The 19,156-nt window shown below is 42.9% G+C and overlaps 1 protein-coding gene across 4 annotated transcripts in view; it reads left to right on the forward strand.

Moving 5' to 3' along the window:
- The first annotated feature begins 317 nt into the window (after nt 1-317).
- CPT1A (carnitine palmitoyltransferase 1A) overlaps nt 318-19,156 on the forward strand; it is a 72,263-nt gene continuing 53,424 nt past the window's right edge. The window contains exons 1-2 of one of the 4 annotated variants that reach the window (XM_034770436.1): nt 318-472; nt 920-1,140. The gene's annotated coding sequence lies outside the window, so the exon portion shown is untranslated. Of the gene's footprint in view, nt 473-919; nt 1,141-12,695; nt 12,713-19,156 lie in introns of those variants that run through there. The other 3 variants (XM_034770437.1, XM_034770438.1, XM_034770434.1) reach the window with 3 other exon arrangements.

Genomic DNA, 19,156 nt, shown 5'->3' on the forward strand with positions numbered 1-19,156 from the left:
CTCACATTAGTCCCCTTTCACCAGCGAGCAGCACTCCCCCAGCTCTCCCCTCCCTTCTAACACCCAGCCCCCATTGTCCCCCCCCGCTCGGACCTTTGCCCCCATTTTAGCCCCGCCCCACGTCACAACGTCGACCCGTTCAGGGGCGGGCCGGGCCGGGGACTCAGCGCAGGGGAGGAGGTGGCTTCCTCCGTCCCCGCCCCCCGCGCGCCTCTTCCCTGCCCCTCTAGGCCCCGCCCTTTCCCAGCGCTGCGCGCCTCTTTCCCCTGCTGGCCTCCGCCCCGCCCCGCCCCGCCCTAGTCTGGCTGCTTGCGGGCGGCTCAGCCAATCGAGGCGCAGCCGGTAGCCGCGGCGCCCGCGCAGCTCCTTCAGTGCCTTGGCTGGGCGTTTGTGTGAGCGACCGACCGGCGCTCGCCCCGGTCCGCCGCTTGTCCCGTAGCTGTCCGTCCCCTCATCGTCGCCGCGAGCCCCGGTAAGTGACACCCCCTCTGCGCAGGGACACGGCAGCGGCCGGGTGGTAGAGCTGCGCCCCGTAGCAGGGGGCCTCAATGGCGGGGGGGGGGCTGAGGTCGCTCCCTAGCAGGGGGCTGCGGTGGGGTTGAAACCCGCCCTAGCAGTGAGGTCCCCATTAGCGAAGGGTTTAGGCTGGGTGTGGTGGGGCAGGGCGATGGGTTGGGGGATCCCCAGGCGGGGCTGGGGGTGGGTGAGCACTGCAGGGTCCTCTCACAGCGGTGGGGTGCCGGGTACGTTGCCCTCAGCTGGACTGACTTCCAGAGCTGCATGTGCAACTTTTCCCTGTTGTCACAACGAGATTCCTTCCCCGCCCCCTTCTCCTTGTTGGGGGGAATCTGGCCTGTGGGATTCTGAAAGCGACCCCTACCCAGGCAAGTCTCCCAGTCACTCTGCCGTGCTCCTGCAGGGGTGCTTCAGACTGCAGACTCACTGCACGGGCTCCCGCACTGAGGAATGAATGAAACGTCATTTTGCCTCACCCACCCAGAGCTCCTTCAAGAGAAACGGTATCCAGCTGATTCACTGTCACCCCACGGCTCGGCCCCACCGGGGCCAGCGTCCACCTCATCTGAAGGAGTGTTCGCTCTCTGACTGAGATCACTCTGGTTAAAAACGCAACATTCTAAAGTAAGGCCAAATATAAAACTGTAATTGTGCAGCAGTGCCATTTTACAAGGAAATATCTATACATGAAAGTTAAAATATTCAGGCTCGGAAAGTTGCAGAAACCTTTCATTTGTTGTGCTACAAAACACTCAGTTTCTGTGATCAAATACACGAAGTAAATGATATTCCCTAGCATCTTCTCTCTAGTTCTCTGTGTGGTACAAGAAAGGGCAGGCACATCACAAAAATGTGACTTTTTGCATCCATTGACTGTATTTGTCTTGACTTCAGTTTTAGAACATTGAAGCTATAAATATGGGGAGAGGGGTAATGGTGGGATGGAGAAGGCTGTTAGAAAATAAATAATATGTAATTCGTGATTAGAATTTACCACAGTGTAATTTGTAGCTCTAGGAAAGTGGGATAGTGTGAGTGGATGTTGGCTAAAAAAACCCCTTCACAATCAGCTATCATGAGCTGCTTTCCAAATTTTCATTAACATTTCCTGCCCACGTGTGCTCTACCATGGCACTCTTTCCTATGTTTGGGATGGTCAACTGTCATCCAGTAAGCAATCTAATTATGCTGGAACTATAACATATTTGAACTCTATCTCATACTTGTCAGTATTCTTAGCTAACATCTGACTATAGAAAACACCTGGAAGTGAGGCACATTTCCTGATTTCATCAGGGAAGTTCACATAAAATACTACTCAAGATACTTAAAACCCTTTTCAGTGCAGTCTGTACACTGGTGTATGGCCTCTGGTGAATCTGCTGCACCAGGGGAGATTTTCCAAAAAAACCTAGTGTAGATATAGCCAAGTGCAATAGATTTCAAGTCTTATAACTCAAATTCTGTTTCTACCTTGCTGCTGATTTGTGCTTTATGTGATCAGTGAATATACTTTTTTGTTTGTTTGTTTGTTTGTTTTATTTGAAAGGCTAGATTTTGGAGTAAATTTCAACAGGAAAGATTACACTTTGCATCATGGTGTCTTTAAGAGTGCTAGGTCTAAGAATGGGGAATGTCTTTAAACTCCTTTTATTACACTATTCTCTTCCCTAAGTGTCTGATTACTTGTCTTTCCAGATCTAAAAGTATATTTACTTTAACCAGCTTATAATACACCTTATTTGCCTGTAAATAATAATGGAGAGAAACTGCTCTCACTGATGCCAGTACTTACAGCAATGAGGTTTCGTAGCTATCAGCCCTCAGACTGATGTTTCTAACTCTGTGGATACTGAAAATGATTGATTGAGATAATGCAACTTAAAACCACTACTACAAACATGTGACTAGCATAAATACAGAATGTCAACAGAGATCCAGAGGGTTACATTTGTAAGCTGTTATGGAAATATTAAACTTCATGCTAGTGCCTTACATCTGTAGTTGGAGAGAGAATCAGATGCATTAGCTTGGGGATGGGACAATCTGGGGAGAAGAGAGACCCAAAACCTAGGGGAGCAGACTCCAATCCTGTTACAAGTTCCAAGCTCTGCAACAGTCTTGGCATAGCTTGAAAGCTAACTACTAGTGCCTGAGCTTTCCAACACTTACAATTTTGAGGAGCTACAGCTTTCATGTATGGACCTTTTCCTTAAATGAACAATTATATTTAGAAAAACCCTTGGAAATCAGACTGAACATTTTTTTACCTACTATAAAGACTATTACCACTGAAAACAATAAGAGAAAAAAGTCTTTTTCAGTTTTACTTTGGGCAAAATATCTTTTTTTAGTATCAAATTCTTAGTTCTATCTTGGGCTGTATCTTTTTTCTACTTTTAATTTAAAGACAGCTTTATTCCCCTGACTTAAAAAAAAAAAAAAAAAGGGGGGGGGGGGGGAGAATGCATTTAAAGTCTGCTCTTAAAACTCTCCTTTCTTGTTAGTAGCGGCACTTCCCATTTTGTTAGAGCGCTGGCAGTGAAACAGGATCTGTAGTCCGGAGCGTAAAAGACAAATTGAGCTTTTGTTGTTCAGTAGTGCATTCTGCAGCAGCATAACCTTTCACCTACTTTTCTGCAGCAGTCATGTGACTTTCTAGTGCTGTGGAGGAGGAGTGTGGTTTCAAGAAAAGAAATATCGGTTGCTCAGTGGAAGTGCCCTTCAAATGACACATCAGAGCTTCGTAAAACTAAACTGCAGATCCAAATGTATTCTTAATGATTTGGTCGGAGGATAGGGGTAAAAAAAGAGAGAACAAAAATGCATAAGATTGTCCAATTCAAATGTTTTCTTGTCAGGAAAAATGGTTAACCTTTACAATATGCAGAGGTAATGGAACTGGTGGATCTAGCTTCTTGCTGCTTTAAAAAATGATTGTAAGCCCAACCTTGGAGAGTTTTTCTATATAAAAAGCAACTTAAATGGAACCTTTTTTTTTTTTTTTTTTTTTTTTTTTTTTTTTTTTAAATTGGCATGCAACTAAGTTGGGTATTGTAATTCAATAAGTCCTCTAGGACTTGCAGTATACTGTAAAGAATTCCTAAACTCCAGATTTTTAAGAGAACATGCATATAAATAATTGTAAAGCAGTCCTCCCGCGTGTTCAAATCAGCTTTTTTTTGTAGGGTCTATTTAAATAATGGCACCTGTGTTTGATTCTTTTTTTTTGTTTGTTTTGTTTTGTTCTATTTAGTCCCTAGGGCAAATGAAAAGTCTACCTCTCACCCACTTGCACTGTAAATCACATAATCTGCTGCCTGAGGTGACCCCACTGTTTTTGCCTCCATTGGCCCTGCTTAGCAGTCATACTGATAGCAGTTTTGAGCCCCTGGAGATTGTATGCTTAGCCGATTAAAAAGCCTGTCAATCCAGTTACCTAGGTTAGAGTACGGAGGGTAAGCATTGCAGTTCTCTTACTGCCGGAGTATTACAGAAGCTAATTAGTGGAATGTCATTATTCCGGTAATGTAAATGTATCTTTCACAACAGCAAAACCAATCCTCTCTCCCCCCCCCCCCCCAACCCACACAAAAAAAAAAAAAAAAAAAAAACCCCAACCCACTAGTCTTCAGCCCTTTCTTTGCTGCCTAGCAAAATAGCTGTATGGTGTTTTGGTTTTACATATTTGGCTTTTATGTAGCAGGATGTACTTTAAACTTCCAGAATGTCATAAAAGGTGGCTTTTGCATGGATGTATGCAATAACGTGCATTGTAGTACAGGCCTGAAGTGTAATGCCTTTTTGTAGGCTTGTACTGTATAGAAAAGAACATATCTGGGCAGAGAATAAGGAAAATATCTTTGTACTAGTATTTTCCTGATAAGTGAATGCCAGAGCTGCAGCAATTTTACCTTTGAACTGAGTTGAGCTGTGTGTCTGTCAGTCTGTGTTGTTAGACTGTACATTATAGGGCCTTTCCTCTACCTGTATCATGCTGCTGTGGAAGTGTGCTGGAGTGGCAGTCCTCTAGTATTTATGCAGTAAGTACAGCTCAGGCTGCTGCAGTCAGGTTCCCCCATTCTTATTTGCCCATGTGCCTCTACCTTGACAAAATAGTTTATTCTTAGACTTGGTAGAATTTGATTATTTTTTATATATAATTTTGATGAGTAACATTGTTTATTTTTAAGCATTTTTAAAAATTTACCTGTTTAAAATTTCACAGTTGTTCAAAATTAGAAGTTTTAAACATTTTTTTTTCTGGGTTTCTGTTGATTTAAATGTTCACAGTTGTGCGAAAATATTAGGGGGGGAGGGTCTCAGGCAATTATTTAAAGACAATAGATGCTGAGATTCAAAAAGTTAAGCTTTATAACAGTTAAAACCCAAAATGTCAATATCAGATGTCAAAATATACAGTAGAACCTCAGAGTTATGAACACCTCGGGAATGGAGGTTGTTTGTAACTCTGAACAAAATGTTACTCTTGTTCTTTCAAAAGTTTACAACTGAACATTGACTTAATACAGCTTTGAAACTTTACTATGCGAAAGAATAATGCTGCTTTTAAGCATCTTAATTTAAATGAAACAAGTACAAAAACAGTTTTCTTACCTTGTCAAATCTTTTTTTAAACTTTCCCTTTTTTAAGTAGTTTACATTTAATACAGTACTGTACTGTATTTTTTTTGTCACTGCTGCTGATGCCTGATTGCATACTTTCGGTTCCATGTGAGATGTGTGGTTGACGGGTCAGTTCGTAACTCTGGTGTTCGTAACTCTGAGGTTCTACTGTACAAAGCAAATATCCTTAAATCAAACTATAAGTGCTCAAATAGCACTTTTCTTTTTTTGCCTATCTGAAATATGTCATCAGTTTGTGTACAGTGAAATCAACATTTACTGATAAAAATCTAATCCTTATAAGCATACTTAAGCTTGGTTTATATTAGCAATTTATATTAATATAACTTCTCACTCAGGGGTGTGAAAGATCCACGCTCTTGAGTTATACTGACCTAACTTCCAGTGTAGACAGCTCTATGTCAATGGGAGAGCATCTCCCATCGACCTAGCTACCGACTTTCGGGGAGATGGAGTACCTATGGGAGAAGCCCTCCTGTTGGCTTAGGTAGCATCTTCACTGAAGTGGTACAGCTGTGCTGCTGCTGCATTTTTAAGCGTAGAGAAACCCTGAGTTTGCCACCAGCTCATTTTGCATAGGCCTCCAAACAGGTAAAAGTTACATGACTTGGTTATTATTAGTCAGAACTGATTTTGAATTGGTGACTTAAATGTGGAAAACACTGTAACCATTTATCAGTCAGTTCCCCTATATGCAGCTGTACAAATAGGGCAGCATGAAACACGCCATTCAATTTAGATCAGTGCCTTTAAAAAAAACAAAACCTAAAAAAATTAAAGTTCTGTTTCACATTGGACTATCACAGCAGCACACTACTTTTAGAACGGTGGTCCCCCACGCGGTGCCCGTGGACGCCATGGTGCCTGCCAAGGCATTTATGTGCACCCGCCTAGTGCCCAGCAGGGGAGAGAAGCTGCGGCCCCGCGCCTGCCGGGGACAGAGAACTCCGGGGCTGCAGGCTGCGGGCGTTGGTGCTCTCTGTTCCTGGCAGGCGTGGGGCCGCGGCTTCTCTCTGGCTTGGAGAGAAGCCGCGGCCCCGCGCCTGCCGGGGACAGAGAACTCCAGGGCTGCGGGCACCGGTGCTCTTTGTCCCCAGCAGGCGCGGGGCCCGCCTAGTGCCCAGCAGGGGAGAGAAGCCAGGGCCCCGTGCCTGCTGGGGACAGAGTGCTGCGTGCGCTGGTGTTCTCTGTCCTCGCGGCTTCTCTCAGGCTTCTCTCTGCACTGCCCAGAACTGCCGCCCAAAACAAAACTGCTCCGCCTCTGCAGAATGGACCGAATGTTTGATATTTATTTTGTAAAAACACCTTAATTTTTCTTACAGGTAGATAAACAGAGCAAATTCACATGGTAAGGTGAAAGAGTAATTGCCGAATAATTTAATTAATACCTTTTACATGTAAAATTACTTTTTTATCTTATGGATTCATATATTATGTAATATTAAATATGTTTTTCGTATTATTTAATGTACAAATACAAAATAAGCCTTGAAAAATTGTTGGTGCCCGCCACACTCTTCTGAAAACATGAATGTGCTACTGGCCACAAAAAGGTTGGGGACCACTGTTCTAGAAGAAAAGCAGAATTTTTATTTAACTCCATTGAGATACAGGGAGAAATAATAATAAAGAAGAGTACAATCTCTTGCCTGTGCAATTTATAGACTTTTCACTTGTCCCTCTCTTCCATGCACCCCAGAAGATGGTTTTCTTTTCTCTCAAGAATTGCTGGAAGGGGAAGGGTTTTATAGTTGATAATATGATAGTAGGCAGAACAGCCTGGAGAAACGATACCTCCAAAAGGGGTATCTCGGCCATCACTTGGCATTTGGCCCCCAGCGTCATTTTACTCTATATGTTAGCTCAACTGGTTTGATTCCTTGGAATCCTTACTGGGGACACTGGGTTGTTACTTTCAGCCCTCTCCACTCGTGATCAGCTCTGACCTGCTGACTAAAGACAGTTCAGCAAGGGAAACAGGACTAACTATATAATAGCTGCACCTGAGGACATGGTGTGTATATGTGTGAAAGGGTAGTATGGTTTTGAAGTTTGTATTTGGGACTACTCCCTTGTTTGGCACTAAGTTTCCCGAAACCCTTCCCCCTCTTCACCTCTGACATAGTCTCACTGTACTGGGAGTAGCAGTCAGTTTATGAAACCCAAGAGACTGGGGTGGTTCAAAGTCAAAGCTTTTTTGTGTGTATCTGTATATGTCTTCATGACTTCTCCAGTGGGGAGCTATAATGGACTGTTCTTTATTACTGTATAACTCTGTATCAGTTATCAGTTGATAGTATTGGACTAAACAGGACGTCTTTCTTCTCCCGCTTCAACTGAAAGTTCCATGCCAACTCCACAAGGGTATCAGCCCTAGCTGGTTTGGGAATAAGGTGTTCTCCATGCCAGGGGTTTTTAACCTTTTTCTTTCTGAGCGCCCCCCACCCCAACATGCTATAAAACCTACATGGCCCACCTGTGCCGCAACAGTTGTTTTACTGCATATCCAGTAGATTAAAAGCCAGGGCCGGTGTTAGGAGGTAGCAAGCAGGGCAATTGCATGGGGCCCCCACGCATAGCTAAGTTGCTTGGGCTTTGGCTTCATCCCCCGGCGGTGGGGCTCGGCTTCCGCTTTGTGCCCTGGACCCCAGCAAGTCTAATGTTGGCCCTGCTCTGTGGTTTATTTTGGTGGACCCCCTGAAACCTTTTCACAGCTCTCAAGGGGGCCCAGGAACCCACAAAATAGTGCTGTGTTGGGTGTCTTGGTCACAACACAATTCTATTTAATAGGGTAGGTGGGTCTTTAATCATCTTCCCAAACCATAGTAAGAACTTGGACCATGCAAGTTATTAGCATGATTTGGGAACTCTGAAGCCATTTTTACACTTCAAAATGGAACTTTGTAACCAGATCCCCCATTATGCTTCTGCTTGGACCTCAGTGGGTTTTTGTTGGTCAGGTCTAGATGCAGGTCACTGGTTTTTGTTTCTTTCCCTCCCCTCCTCCCCCTCCTTAGCATTGCCCAAATTTAGGAGGGGAAAGGAGGTAAGTGGCAGAATTAAAGTAGAAATCTGGGTAAAACTTCGAAAAGAATCTCCTGTAGAATGCAGGCTAAGAACAGCTAATGTGAACAATGCACATTCTCAGAAAGCTGCCCAAGGCTGACCACAGGAATCAAAGGATATGCTTACACTACAATAAAAAGACCTATGGCATGGCCTCAACTGGCATGGGCTTGCAGGCTATAAAATAGCAGTGGAGATGTTCAGGCTTGGACTGGGGCCGAGACTTGGAGACACTCCCTCCCTTATGGGGTCTCAGAGTCTGGACTCCAGCTCAAGCCTGAACTTCTACACTGCTGAGACCCCGTGAGGGAGATGGGTCTCCAAGCCTGGGCTCCAGCCCAAGCCTGAACATCTATGCTGCTATTTTTAGCTCTGTCCGTTTACCTGGGCTCTGAAACTTGGTGCCACGGGATTTGTATTGCAGCGTAGATATAGTCAAGCTTACAATACATAAGTGCAGCTTGCTCTTTGCCATTGGCCCCAGCAAGCCACCCAAAGACTCAGACATCAGGTTGCCTGTAAACATTCTGGTTTGCAACACATCCCCAGTGTTGCTGCACGTGTGTGAAGGACTTTGGCTCATCACTGTAGATGCACACTGTAAATGCAACTCTTACCCTGAATAACTTTTTAAATATTACTTTTCAAAAGGGACCGTGTCAGAAACTAGGTCAGATCAATCCAGGGTAGGTGCTATGAGTTTCAAAAGGATGAGAGCCTTGGGTCGAGCCCCAGGTGTGCTAAAAAAAATTAAAAACTGTTACATTTGGATGATGTGACTTTGGGGTGGAGGAGTGCTGTATCTTGGGAACCCCTTGCTCAAACAACCTAAAACTTGGACTACTAACTCTATACCATGGACCACCCCAAGGCAGAGAAGTTTTCACGACAAATCAGTCAGCATGCAGATTTTAGAGTACTTTTCAAAATTTGGCTATTAAACAGTAAGCTAGTGCCAGTCTTAACTGTAGTGGTGCTATGACCCCAGTATAATTGTTTGCTAGAGTCAGTCAACTTAATTTTGTTGTCATCCAAGTTAAATAGTAGTTAAACTGAATGTTTCTTTAATTCAGGTTTGAGCGCTATGTACATCTGAAACATCATTCTGTCTATGTCTCTGATTATGTCTGTATTCCTTTTGCTCCGTCCTTATGCTAGAGCCATCAGATGCATCTGTCAGGTAGAACATTTTGGCTCATGCAAGTCTCAAGCCATTTCTGTGCAGTGAATATTTATTTTCACTTTTGCTTTGCAAATTTCTCTAAACAGTGTTGCATGTCTGATGTATGACTCGTCTTAAAATACAACTTTGTCATAGTCACTGCACTATCAGTTGTACCGATAAGAATTAAGTGCAGTGAGTTTCTATGTGTGTCTTTGGCTGTTTACCTGCTAAAGTTGAATAGCATGATTAATATCAGTAAGGATGAGTAGAATTTGAGGAAAATAGGGCACTGCTTTGAAATGGAAATACCTAAGTGAATAGCAGTGCTTGGAGGGCTTTCACAGGCAAATTTAGACATCAGTTCTTGAAGGGGTGTTACGTGACACGGAAATGAGATAGCTACCCTGATTCTGAGCTTCTGCTGTCTTACCACTATTTTTTTAAACTTGGAAAACATTAATACTATTACTTTCCTGTCATGAATGACTACTATAAATAGAAAAAGGATTCTGACTGTTGGCTATCTGGGTCCCCATTTAAGTGCTTCAGAACCACATGCTTCTTCACACAATTTTCTGAGGACATGAATTCTAGCATTCTTTGAATGGCATAGCAATAAGTGTTCAGGTAAGCTTCCTAATAGCTATACATGAGTATGTAAAATTCTAGAAAAACCTGATCCCCAATCTAAGGTATCTTTGGCATTCCACTGAATTGCGTGTTTTTGGATTAGCTTCATGTTATGAAGTCATTGTTCAAATATTGCCTTATGTGAGCAACAGATTCACACCAATGAAGAATTTTTTGGCATCTTTAAGCATGAATAGTCAGCTACCCTTAGGGCCAAATTCTGCCATGATGAAGGTGGATAAAGCACCCCAGAAGTTAATGGAGTTGTACTCAAAACAAGCCTGAATGTGACCCTAAATTACCAAACTGATACTCCCATGAACAGAATTCTCTAGTATGGGCTGTGTAGAACAAACTATTAATTGAATAGTGAAAACTCTGAAATATAAGTTAGAGATCACAACTGGTTTTTATTACTCATCTCCCATGTTGGCTTGGTTGGGCAGGAGTGGATTCAGTTACCTTTCTTCTAAGGCCGTGGCTACACTCGAAACTTCAGAGCGCTGCTGCGGGAGCGCTCCCACGGCAGCGCTTTGAAGTGCAAGTGTGGTCGCGCGCCAGAGCTGGGAGAGAGCTCTCCCAGCGCTGCAGGTACTCCACCTCCACGAAGGGATTAGGAGTGAGAAAGTTGCAGCGCTGTAAAGCACCAGTGTAGCCATAGCTTAAGTGTGCAGAGCATTAACCCCTGTAGAGCAGTCTCTTCAGTTCTAGAGCTTAGTCTTCATTAGAAATGTTATCCTACAATTTCATGCTACGATCACGGATTGAGCATCATCAGCGGGAGCATTAGTGTAGATAGGGCTTCAAGCAGACATCACAATTTTAACTGCTGTTTCATTGAGCCCTGGTCTCCACTGCAAACTTATGTTGATCTAACTGTTGCTCAGGGGTGTGGAAAATCCACAGCTGTGAGCAATGGAGTTATACCAACCAAACTCCTTTTTGGGCTCAGGATCCATTTGTAAATGTTTATGGCCTGTCACGACCCAGTAAATAGTCTGGGGGTGGAGCCCTGGGAGGTTTCAGTTGAGTCCTTGCGCCTCCTCCCCCAGGTGGGTTGGGTCGGGTTGGGTCCTGCCCGGCACTGACCCCACAGTGGTGGCTCCTGCAGCTTCTTTGCTGTGGGACTGGCTGGGGTTGGCTCTGGGCGCTGCAACTTCCGGGATTGCATTGCTTCTCAGGTTTGGCCCCGCCCCACTGACTGGACCAAGTTTGTGTGAGTAGAGGTGTGACTTGGCTCATGGGGTTTCAGTGCCACTCACTGAAATTTGGCCAACCCAGACTCCCGACATCATGACAGTTGGGCCACAGCTCAGTGGTGCTGGGACCCCAGAATTGTAGTGCCTGGAGCAGGGAGATGAACCCAACCAGCCCCATAGGACAGGGGCTACCACGTGGCCCTTTGAAACATTCTGGCAACCTAATTTTGGGTTCTGATCCCTGGGTTGAGAAACCCTGCACTAGTGCTCCCCCTCCCATCATTGTTACCACAGTAGAGCTAAAATTTTCATAGCAATGTTGGAAACTTTATGGGGGGAAATCCTATTATAGGCACAGCCTTGAGCTATTTTGCATAGTGCCCCCTACATCTTTTTCATTTTTCTCTCTTTCCTATATTCTAAATTGACAGGTAATTTTTATTTCTCTTAGAAAACTTGCCGTTGTTTTGACTTTTCAGTTAATTGATTTTACTGGTTGATAGCCATTTGATTTGAAACTTGCATCATCTGTTTGAAGTAACTTGATAATTACAATATGAAAATGAATTGCTGGCTGTCTCATCTGACTTTGTTTTCTGAAGCATATTTTATCTATTTCAAGTTGATAAGTTTACAAACATTTTAATATAGTAGACCACATTGTAAAAGGCCACCAACTTGAAAATCACATTTTTACCTGAAAATCTTGTTCTTGCTATTAAAAATAATACCCACAACTTGTAAAATTGAAAGACATAAGAAAAAATGTATTTCACTTTTTTCTGTTTACTTTGCACTTTTGACTGCAGTATCTATGCAGCTGGCAAGGGTAGAGTGCTAGCAGGGCAATGGGCAGAGTTAAGTCTGCTCTTGCAGACACACATGCACACAAATAGCTTGTGAACTGCACTAACGGTGATTTGAAAGATTCTAATTATTACTATTTTTGCAAGTGTAGATGCAGCCCAATAGTTTAACAGCAATGGTAGCAGACAGGGAGGGAGCAGTGGGCCTGATTGTGCTTCACAGATTGTGTTTCACAGAAACATCAAACAAGATGAGTTGATAGACTTCAGTTCTTCTGCAGCATCCAAACTGGGATAGACATATAAGGGAGTTCAGCTTGATGTATGTGTAATCATAGTTATATTTTAAGAAAATTATTACAGAACTATAAAAATCCAGCATTTTACTTTTGTGTGAATCAAGTGCTGTATTTTTGATGTAATGATGATGAGGTGGTCACTTTGCTATGGGAGAGCGTGAATAATTGCTGAGAGTGAGATGTCTATTGGAACTGTGGACCTTATTCATAAGGAATAGGACCTGGTTTCTGAAAATGAATTTGCATATGAAAAAACAGGAATGTCAGAAGAGAATGAGATTTGTTTTTTACTAATTTTTTCTTTTGGAGCTTACTGCCAGTTTGTTGGAGATCTGAAGAGGCAGCAAGGCAGGCTGTTCCACTACCTCATCTCTGAACTGCCAGGTGAATGACTCTCATGTTTTCCCCTCTGTGATGATTATACTTTTGTTTCCACCCAGCTGTACTTAGCTGAAAGTAGAAACTATGGTAAATTCCTGAGATAAGGGAAAAATAAGGCAAATAGCAGTGTTTGCACCTTTTTGCTGTGCTGTGGCATATGACCTTTATCAAAACCCACATCCAGGTGAAAATATTTTGATTAAGGCTAATGATTACTGCTGTGTGAGATCTTGCAGTATAATTTTTTTGCAGTTCATCTGTTGGTTATAATGGAAAAGAGATTGCTGGAATGGCTGTGCAGAATACTTGCTTACCATTAAACTGTGAAACTGATGGCAAAGTGGAAGTAATCTTGCATAATAGTAAGTCATTCTGAAACGCTGGCACCGACTGTGTTGTGTTTTAGCTACTGCAGTTTTTCTGCCAGCTGGAATGTCTACCTTAAGTCAGTTGCTACAGGATGACATGGTTTGTATACTTTGCTTAGCTGGCATAGAAAGTCTTGACTAATACACTTATGAGCCACAACAACAGGAATCTGAAGAGAATTTTGGCATACTCTGAGGATTCTTCCATCTGCCTCCAATTTGTAAAATTTGTGTGGAGATTTTTATTTATAATCTACTTGGATTTATTTATTTTTATATCATATGTCAAGACACAAAAAAGGTCACTGAAAAAATGTTTGGCTTACTAACCTGCCTTTGCTGCAGATAGAACAAGTAGAAACAGTTTCACAAATCACACAGGCACAATGTTTCTTAGTTTCTAGCAATATAACTGTCTTTTCTCTGTAGTTTTTAAGATAGTTAAATATTCACATGGAAAAAGGTCATGTTCAGAAGTAAGGTACAAAGATTTAAGTTTTCCCATCTGTTGAGAGTAGTGCCACTACCTGGAAAGGATGTTATCAATCTTAATTAGTAAATGTTGTAGACCTTTTAAAGCACTTTACATACCTGCTATGTTAAAGGTATGTTCAGCTGCACTAATTAAGAAAATTAGTTGGCTGTTTCTAGTGTCATCAAGGGTGAAAATATTCTCTTTTGTTTAATATCAAGTTAAGATAATTGCAGGAAGCTCAAACTTCTTTCAGTACTATTATTTCAGTAGCTACCTGCCTTAACTGCAGTACTGTGGCCCTTGGTTATAACACTGAAGCACCCAACATAATCTTGGAACATAGACATAACTGAAGCATTTCTGAATCTTGCTACAGCCTTGGGTTTCACTAGGTTTAGTCCAAAACCTTGGACTTACCATTCCCTATTCTAAATGCCAAACTGTGTCAACCCTAGAGCGTGTTGTTGAGTTTTAACTTGGTCCAGCCAAATGATATGCCAGTTAACTGTCAAAGCAAAGGCAAACAAGAAATTATATTACTTCTGGGTTTCTTTTCTCCTTCCAATAACTGGAAAAGTGTCTGACCCATAAGATAATTTAAATAACCTTTCTAACTACTTTGAAGAAAGGGATGAGGAAGAAAATGATTGGCTCGTTGTTTCTGAAGAACCTAAAGTTTAACAATTCCCATGGTTGGAATCTGCTCAGAAAACTGGGATGCCTCTTAAAACGTATGTTCTACCATGTATAACTTCTTCTGATAACATCTGTTTGTGAAGTAACTCTTATTTCTGTGCATGTTTATAGCGATAAAGGCTTCACTCTTGTGGTTTTTCTTTTGAAATATAGCTGCTTCAGAACAGGCAAAGACTCTGGCCAATTGCACGACATTTCCCAAGGCCTGTTAGATTCCAGTTTTAAACTGAAAGTTTAATGTGGCTCAGTGAAAATGAGCATGCAGTCGACTTTCTAACGAGAATTGGATTTAATGTACTTTCCAGTGATGCCCCTCTCCCAAACTCTTTAAACAATGTAACTGTAACTTGTCAGTATCACTTTCTCACCTCTCTATCTCCACTGCTGCTGTTTGCCACAAGTGCTCACCTAATCGACCACAGTTGCAAGTGTATTTTTAGGTCTCACTGATATTCTCTGGGCTCGCTGCTTGTGACCAGACTGCATTCTCTACTTAGTGTTTCTCCAAGGAATCATTAACCTTTGATCTTGAAAAGAGAATAGTAGAAGAGCCTTTTTTCATTTTGTGTACTTAGTTTGTCATCAGGCATTTAATTAGCATTTATGTACAGAGCACACATTTCACAATAATCTGTAAATATTATTAAAATACTGAGGAGACCACTTCATAAATTGTTAAGTTGGTTTGGAGGTGATAGTGGTGGAGATACACTCACTCACCAGATATTGAGATATGGCTGAACCTTGTAGCCTTAGAAATCTGCACTTCTGTTTTATTCAGTTGCTTTGCATTTACTAATTTGCATCTTCTGAGCTCTTATTACTGCTATTATTATTACTTAAAATGTCTGGTTTCTTCTATTTAAATGTTTTAAAATGTACTGTGACTCAGAAAGGTTTGGCCTCTTGACTACTGAGGAAGTGGCAGGCCTTTGCTACAGCAGGGGAAACCAAAGAATTTTCTGGTTCTGTAGCAGATGGGCCATAAAATGGGTGGGAAGCAAGTGGCTAAAATGAGTGCAGGGGTGGAGAGTGCCTGGATATCTCATTAAGGGCAAGGGAGCTGGGGGGGAGGGGGAACAGGGGAGGTGATCTTCAGCTGACTTTTGTATTCTCCCACCCTACACAGTCATTAGATCTGTGAATGAAGAGTGGGTTCTTTCTACCAATAACATTCCCAAAAAAATCTCTGCTACAGAAGAGCCTGATGCTAAATGCCCCCTTTGTATATAATGTTTTCTAACACGTTTAGTTAGACTAAATCTTTTTTCAATGAACGTGATGCTGTTTCAGATATAGATAGTGGTTATTCTGCTGTGTTCTAGGAGCTTGTTCACTAGAACATGCAATAACATTTTTCAGATGTCCACTTCCTAACTCCAAGTGCCTTTTTTTTATACACTTGATTAAATGAACGGGTCCTGTAACTGCCTTCTTTGTGGGTTTATGATGATTTATTTTTCAAATCTAAGATCCTGTTTTTTTTTTAACACAGCATTTTACTTTGTGTTCTCTGACATAAAAGGTGATACAGAGAGAGAAAGTGGGTGAGGTAATATATTTTATTGGACCAGCTTCTGTTGGTGAGAGAAGCTTTCAAGCCAAAAAGAGCTCTCTTTCAGGGCTTGGAAGCTTGTCTCTCTCACCAACAGAAGATGGTCCAGTAAAAGATATCTCACCTACCTTGTATCCTGGGGGGACCCAGATGGCTACAACCACACTACATACATCAAAGGTAAAAAGGCTGTTTAACAGTTGTTCCCTGAAATTATAGGGGAATATGGGTCAGGGGCACGTCTGGTTAAAAGTTAACCTTTGGTTGGGCAGTATAAATGTCCTAAAGAGTCACAAAGATAACATAGTGGGCAGGATTAACAGGTAGATTTAGCTGGAGAGGTCAGCAGTATTATTTGTTGTTTTTTTTCTTGCTTGGGAAAACCAGCTGGGCTGGTATCCACTGTTGTTTTGTTATAGTAGAGAAAAAGCATGCTGAACTGTGGTTTCCTTTTTTTAACCTTGCTTTGAACGAGTGGTCTAACTTCAGCTGGTTTCAGTAAGATAGAAAACAGGAGAGTGTGTACAATGTCCTTTCAGGAGGAAAGTGTAAGATTTCTTTACACTTGTATGGATGTGAATGTATTTTTAAAGAACACGGAAATGAAGAAGTTCTGTTTCAAAATGACATTTTTTTGAAAATCATAGTCAACTTTTTAATACTCTAAGATTTTGCTGAGTCCTAAGAGAGTCACCAACACCCTAGCTTTGTGGTTCACTGTTTGGGGTGAGGCTTATTAGCATATACTGTATGGAAACATTTTGCTGACTACTAGTTTTCCTGCTGCTAAAATGAATGATTGTTTTGCTCTTGGTTTGAATGAGTGGTGTGGCATCTGTGTTACTAAACATTGGCAAATCGAGTTGATGAATAAAACGCATGCTCAGTTGAGCTGTGCCCTTCTACCTACTTTACTGACAAACATGTGACTGCTTCAGAAATGTGGAAGAAGGGAATGCATGGAGCAGATTATATTAAATTGGCTTCAGAGAAGCAGAAGAGAATTCCCCTAAAGAAAAGGGCTTCAAGGAAGCTGTCTTTTCTCTGTAGTTTTTAAGATAGTTAAATATTCACAAGGAAGCTTTTTTTTGGCTACACAACCAGTATTTATTCTGAAAGGTTTTTTTCTTTCTTTTTTTTTTTTTTTTTAACATTTTAAAAAAGCAGTAGTTTGGTTGGGAAGCTGCAGTTCCTCTCTTTATGAGGAAGGACTGCTGAACAGGGATTTCCCTACACTCCCCTGAATTTCCCCAATACCTCCCCAGTGATCAACTAGTTACTAAATTGGCAACACTGCATGTCATAGGGGTAATGAAATGTTGTTATCCTTATTGTTTAAGTAAAGGGCAGCAGAACTGTACTTAGCCTGTCGTGACTTAGGGGGTCACCCTTAGTGCTAAATTTTTGCTGAGTCTGAGCCCCGGCACATCTAGGCTTGGTATTTCATAGCTGCAGGACTTCTGGGGTTGCCACATCAGTTATGAAAGTAAAAAACTTTCTTGAGCCCCAGCACTTCTTTCATTACAAATTAAACACTGGTCACCCTCAACTGAACTGCACTCACTAAGCAAGGGTTTGGATGGCAGTTCCCAGTGGGGGGAGAGAGAGGGTGGGGATAGGTGTTTTGCTTACTGGTGTGGACTCTGCCTAAGAGTCACAGGCACAATTTGAACTCCCCCCTTCCCCTGTTTAAAGATAGAGCTGATTAGGCTCCATTGAGAGTTTTTTGTTTTTGTTAAGTGACCACTAGAGTTGAAATAACTGATAATTAGGTCTAAGTGCTTAGATCTGCTGTAGGGTAGCGGTTCTGTGGAAGACCTTGCCCAGCCTGCACTAGCAGTGAGGTTCCATCACTGAAAGCTGGGTGGAACCTCAATAGACTGATTCATAGAGGTCATAGTGGCAGGTGGCAGCAGAAGATGATGGCGCAGGAGCGGTGGCGTGAACAGTGGCACGATGGACAACAGCGGCTGGAGTGAGTGGCAAGCGGCTGGAGGAATGAGCAAGATGCCTTCTCTCTCCTGCCCCTCTCAGGGTGGAAGGTGAACTCATGTGAAAGCACCTCTGAACGCTGGGTCTCCATTGACCAAGGACAACAACGAGTGAGGTGCAGTGGAGGGAGAAGGGAGGAGTATGTTAAAGGAACATTTGTCTGTTGGACTACACCTCTACCCCGATATAACATGACCCAATATAACACGAATTCGGATATAACGCGGTAAAGCAGTGCTCCGAGGGGGCGGGGCTGCACACTCCGGCAGATCAAAGCAAGTTCGATATAACGCGGTTTCACCTGTAATGTGGTAAGATTTTTTGGCTCCCAAGGACAGCATTATATCAGGGTAGAGGTGCATGTTTTAGCGATTTTGCTCCAGAATGCTAGATTTGTGACTGGGAAATAAATAAATATACATTTTCTAGTAGGCCAAGATTTTTAAAATGCGTTATTTGCCAAGGTTGTTATCTCACGTTGTCGCTATCTCGAGAGGTCGTTATCTTGGGGAGTTTCTGTACTAAACATTTTTATTATTATTATTTTTTACCTAAGAATGACCATACTGGGTCGGACCATTGGCCCAATATCCTGTCTTTTGACATTGGCCAATGCTAAGTGCTTCAAAGGGAATGAAAAGAATAGAGCAATTATCAAGTGATCCATCCCCTGTTGTCCACTCCCAGCTTCTGGAGAACAGAAGCTAGGGACACTCAGAACATGGTGTTGCATCTCTGCCCATCCTGCTAATAGTGATTGATGGACCTATCCTCCATGAACTTATCTACCGTATATACACATTCATAAGCTGAATTTTTTTAGTAAAGGAAGCACCAGAGAAGGGGGTCGGCTTATGAACGGGTATAGAGAGGGAGAGATGGGACACAGCCACTCCCCCCAACAGAGGGAGCAAGGAGAGGCAGCACAGTCTGCAGAGACAGAAGGGAAGAGACGGGGCCAGAGTCTTTCCACTTCTGGCCACGTTGCTCTCCCACCAGTCTCTGAAGCAGCTGCAGCCGCACCGCCCGGCCCCACCCCCCAGAGCATGGTATGGCCGTGCTGCCCGGCCTTCTGGAGTATGCTGTGGCCACGCCCCCTGGCCTGCCGGAGCACACTGTGGCCACGCCACCCAGCCCGCTAGAACATGCTGCGGCCGCACTGCCCGGTCTGGCCTGCTGGAACAGCTCCAGCCAGGTCCGAGACATCCTCCCCTAGCCCTCCCCAGATAAGGTGAGAAGGGATGGGATGGGGAGAGTGTGGGGGTCCCGGGCTAAGGATGGGGTCATGTGGGGGGTGGTCGCAGGGGTTACTCCCCTGACTCCCAGCTTTTTCCCCCCCCAAAAAAAATTTCCCCACCAGT

Source organism: Trachemys scripta, chromosome 4 (assembly GCF_013100865.1).
Source record: "Trachemys scripta elegans isolate TJP31775 chromosome 4, CAS_Tse_1.0, whole genome shotgun sequence".
Classification (NCBI taxonomy): Eukaryota; Metazoa; Chordata; order Testudines; family Emydidae; genus Trachemys; species Trachemys scripta.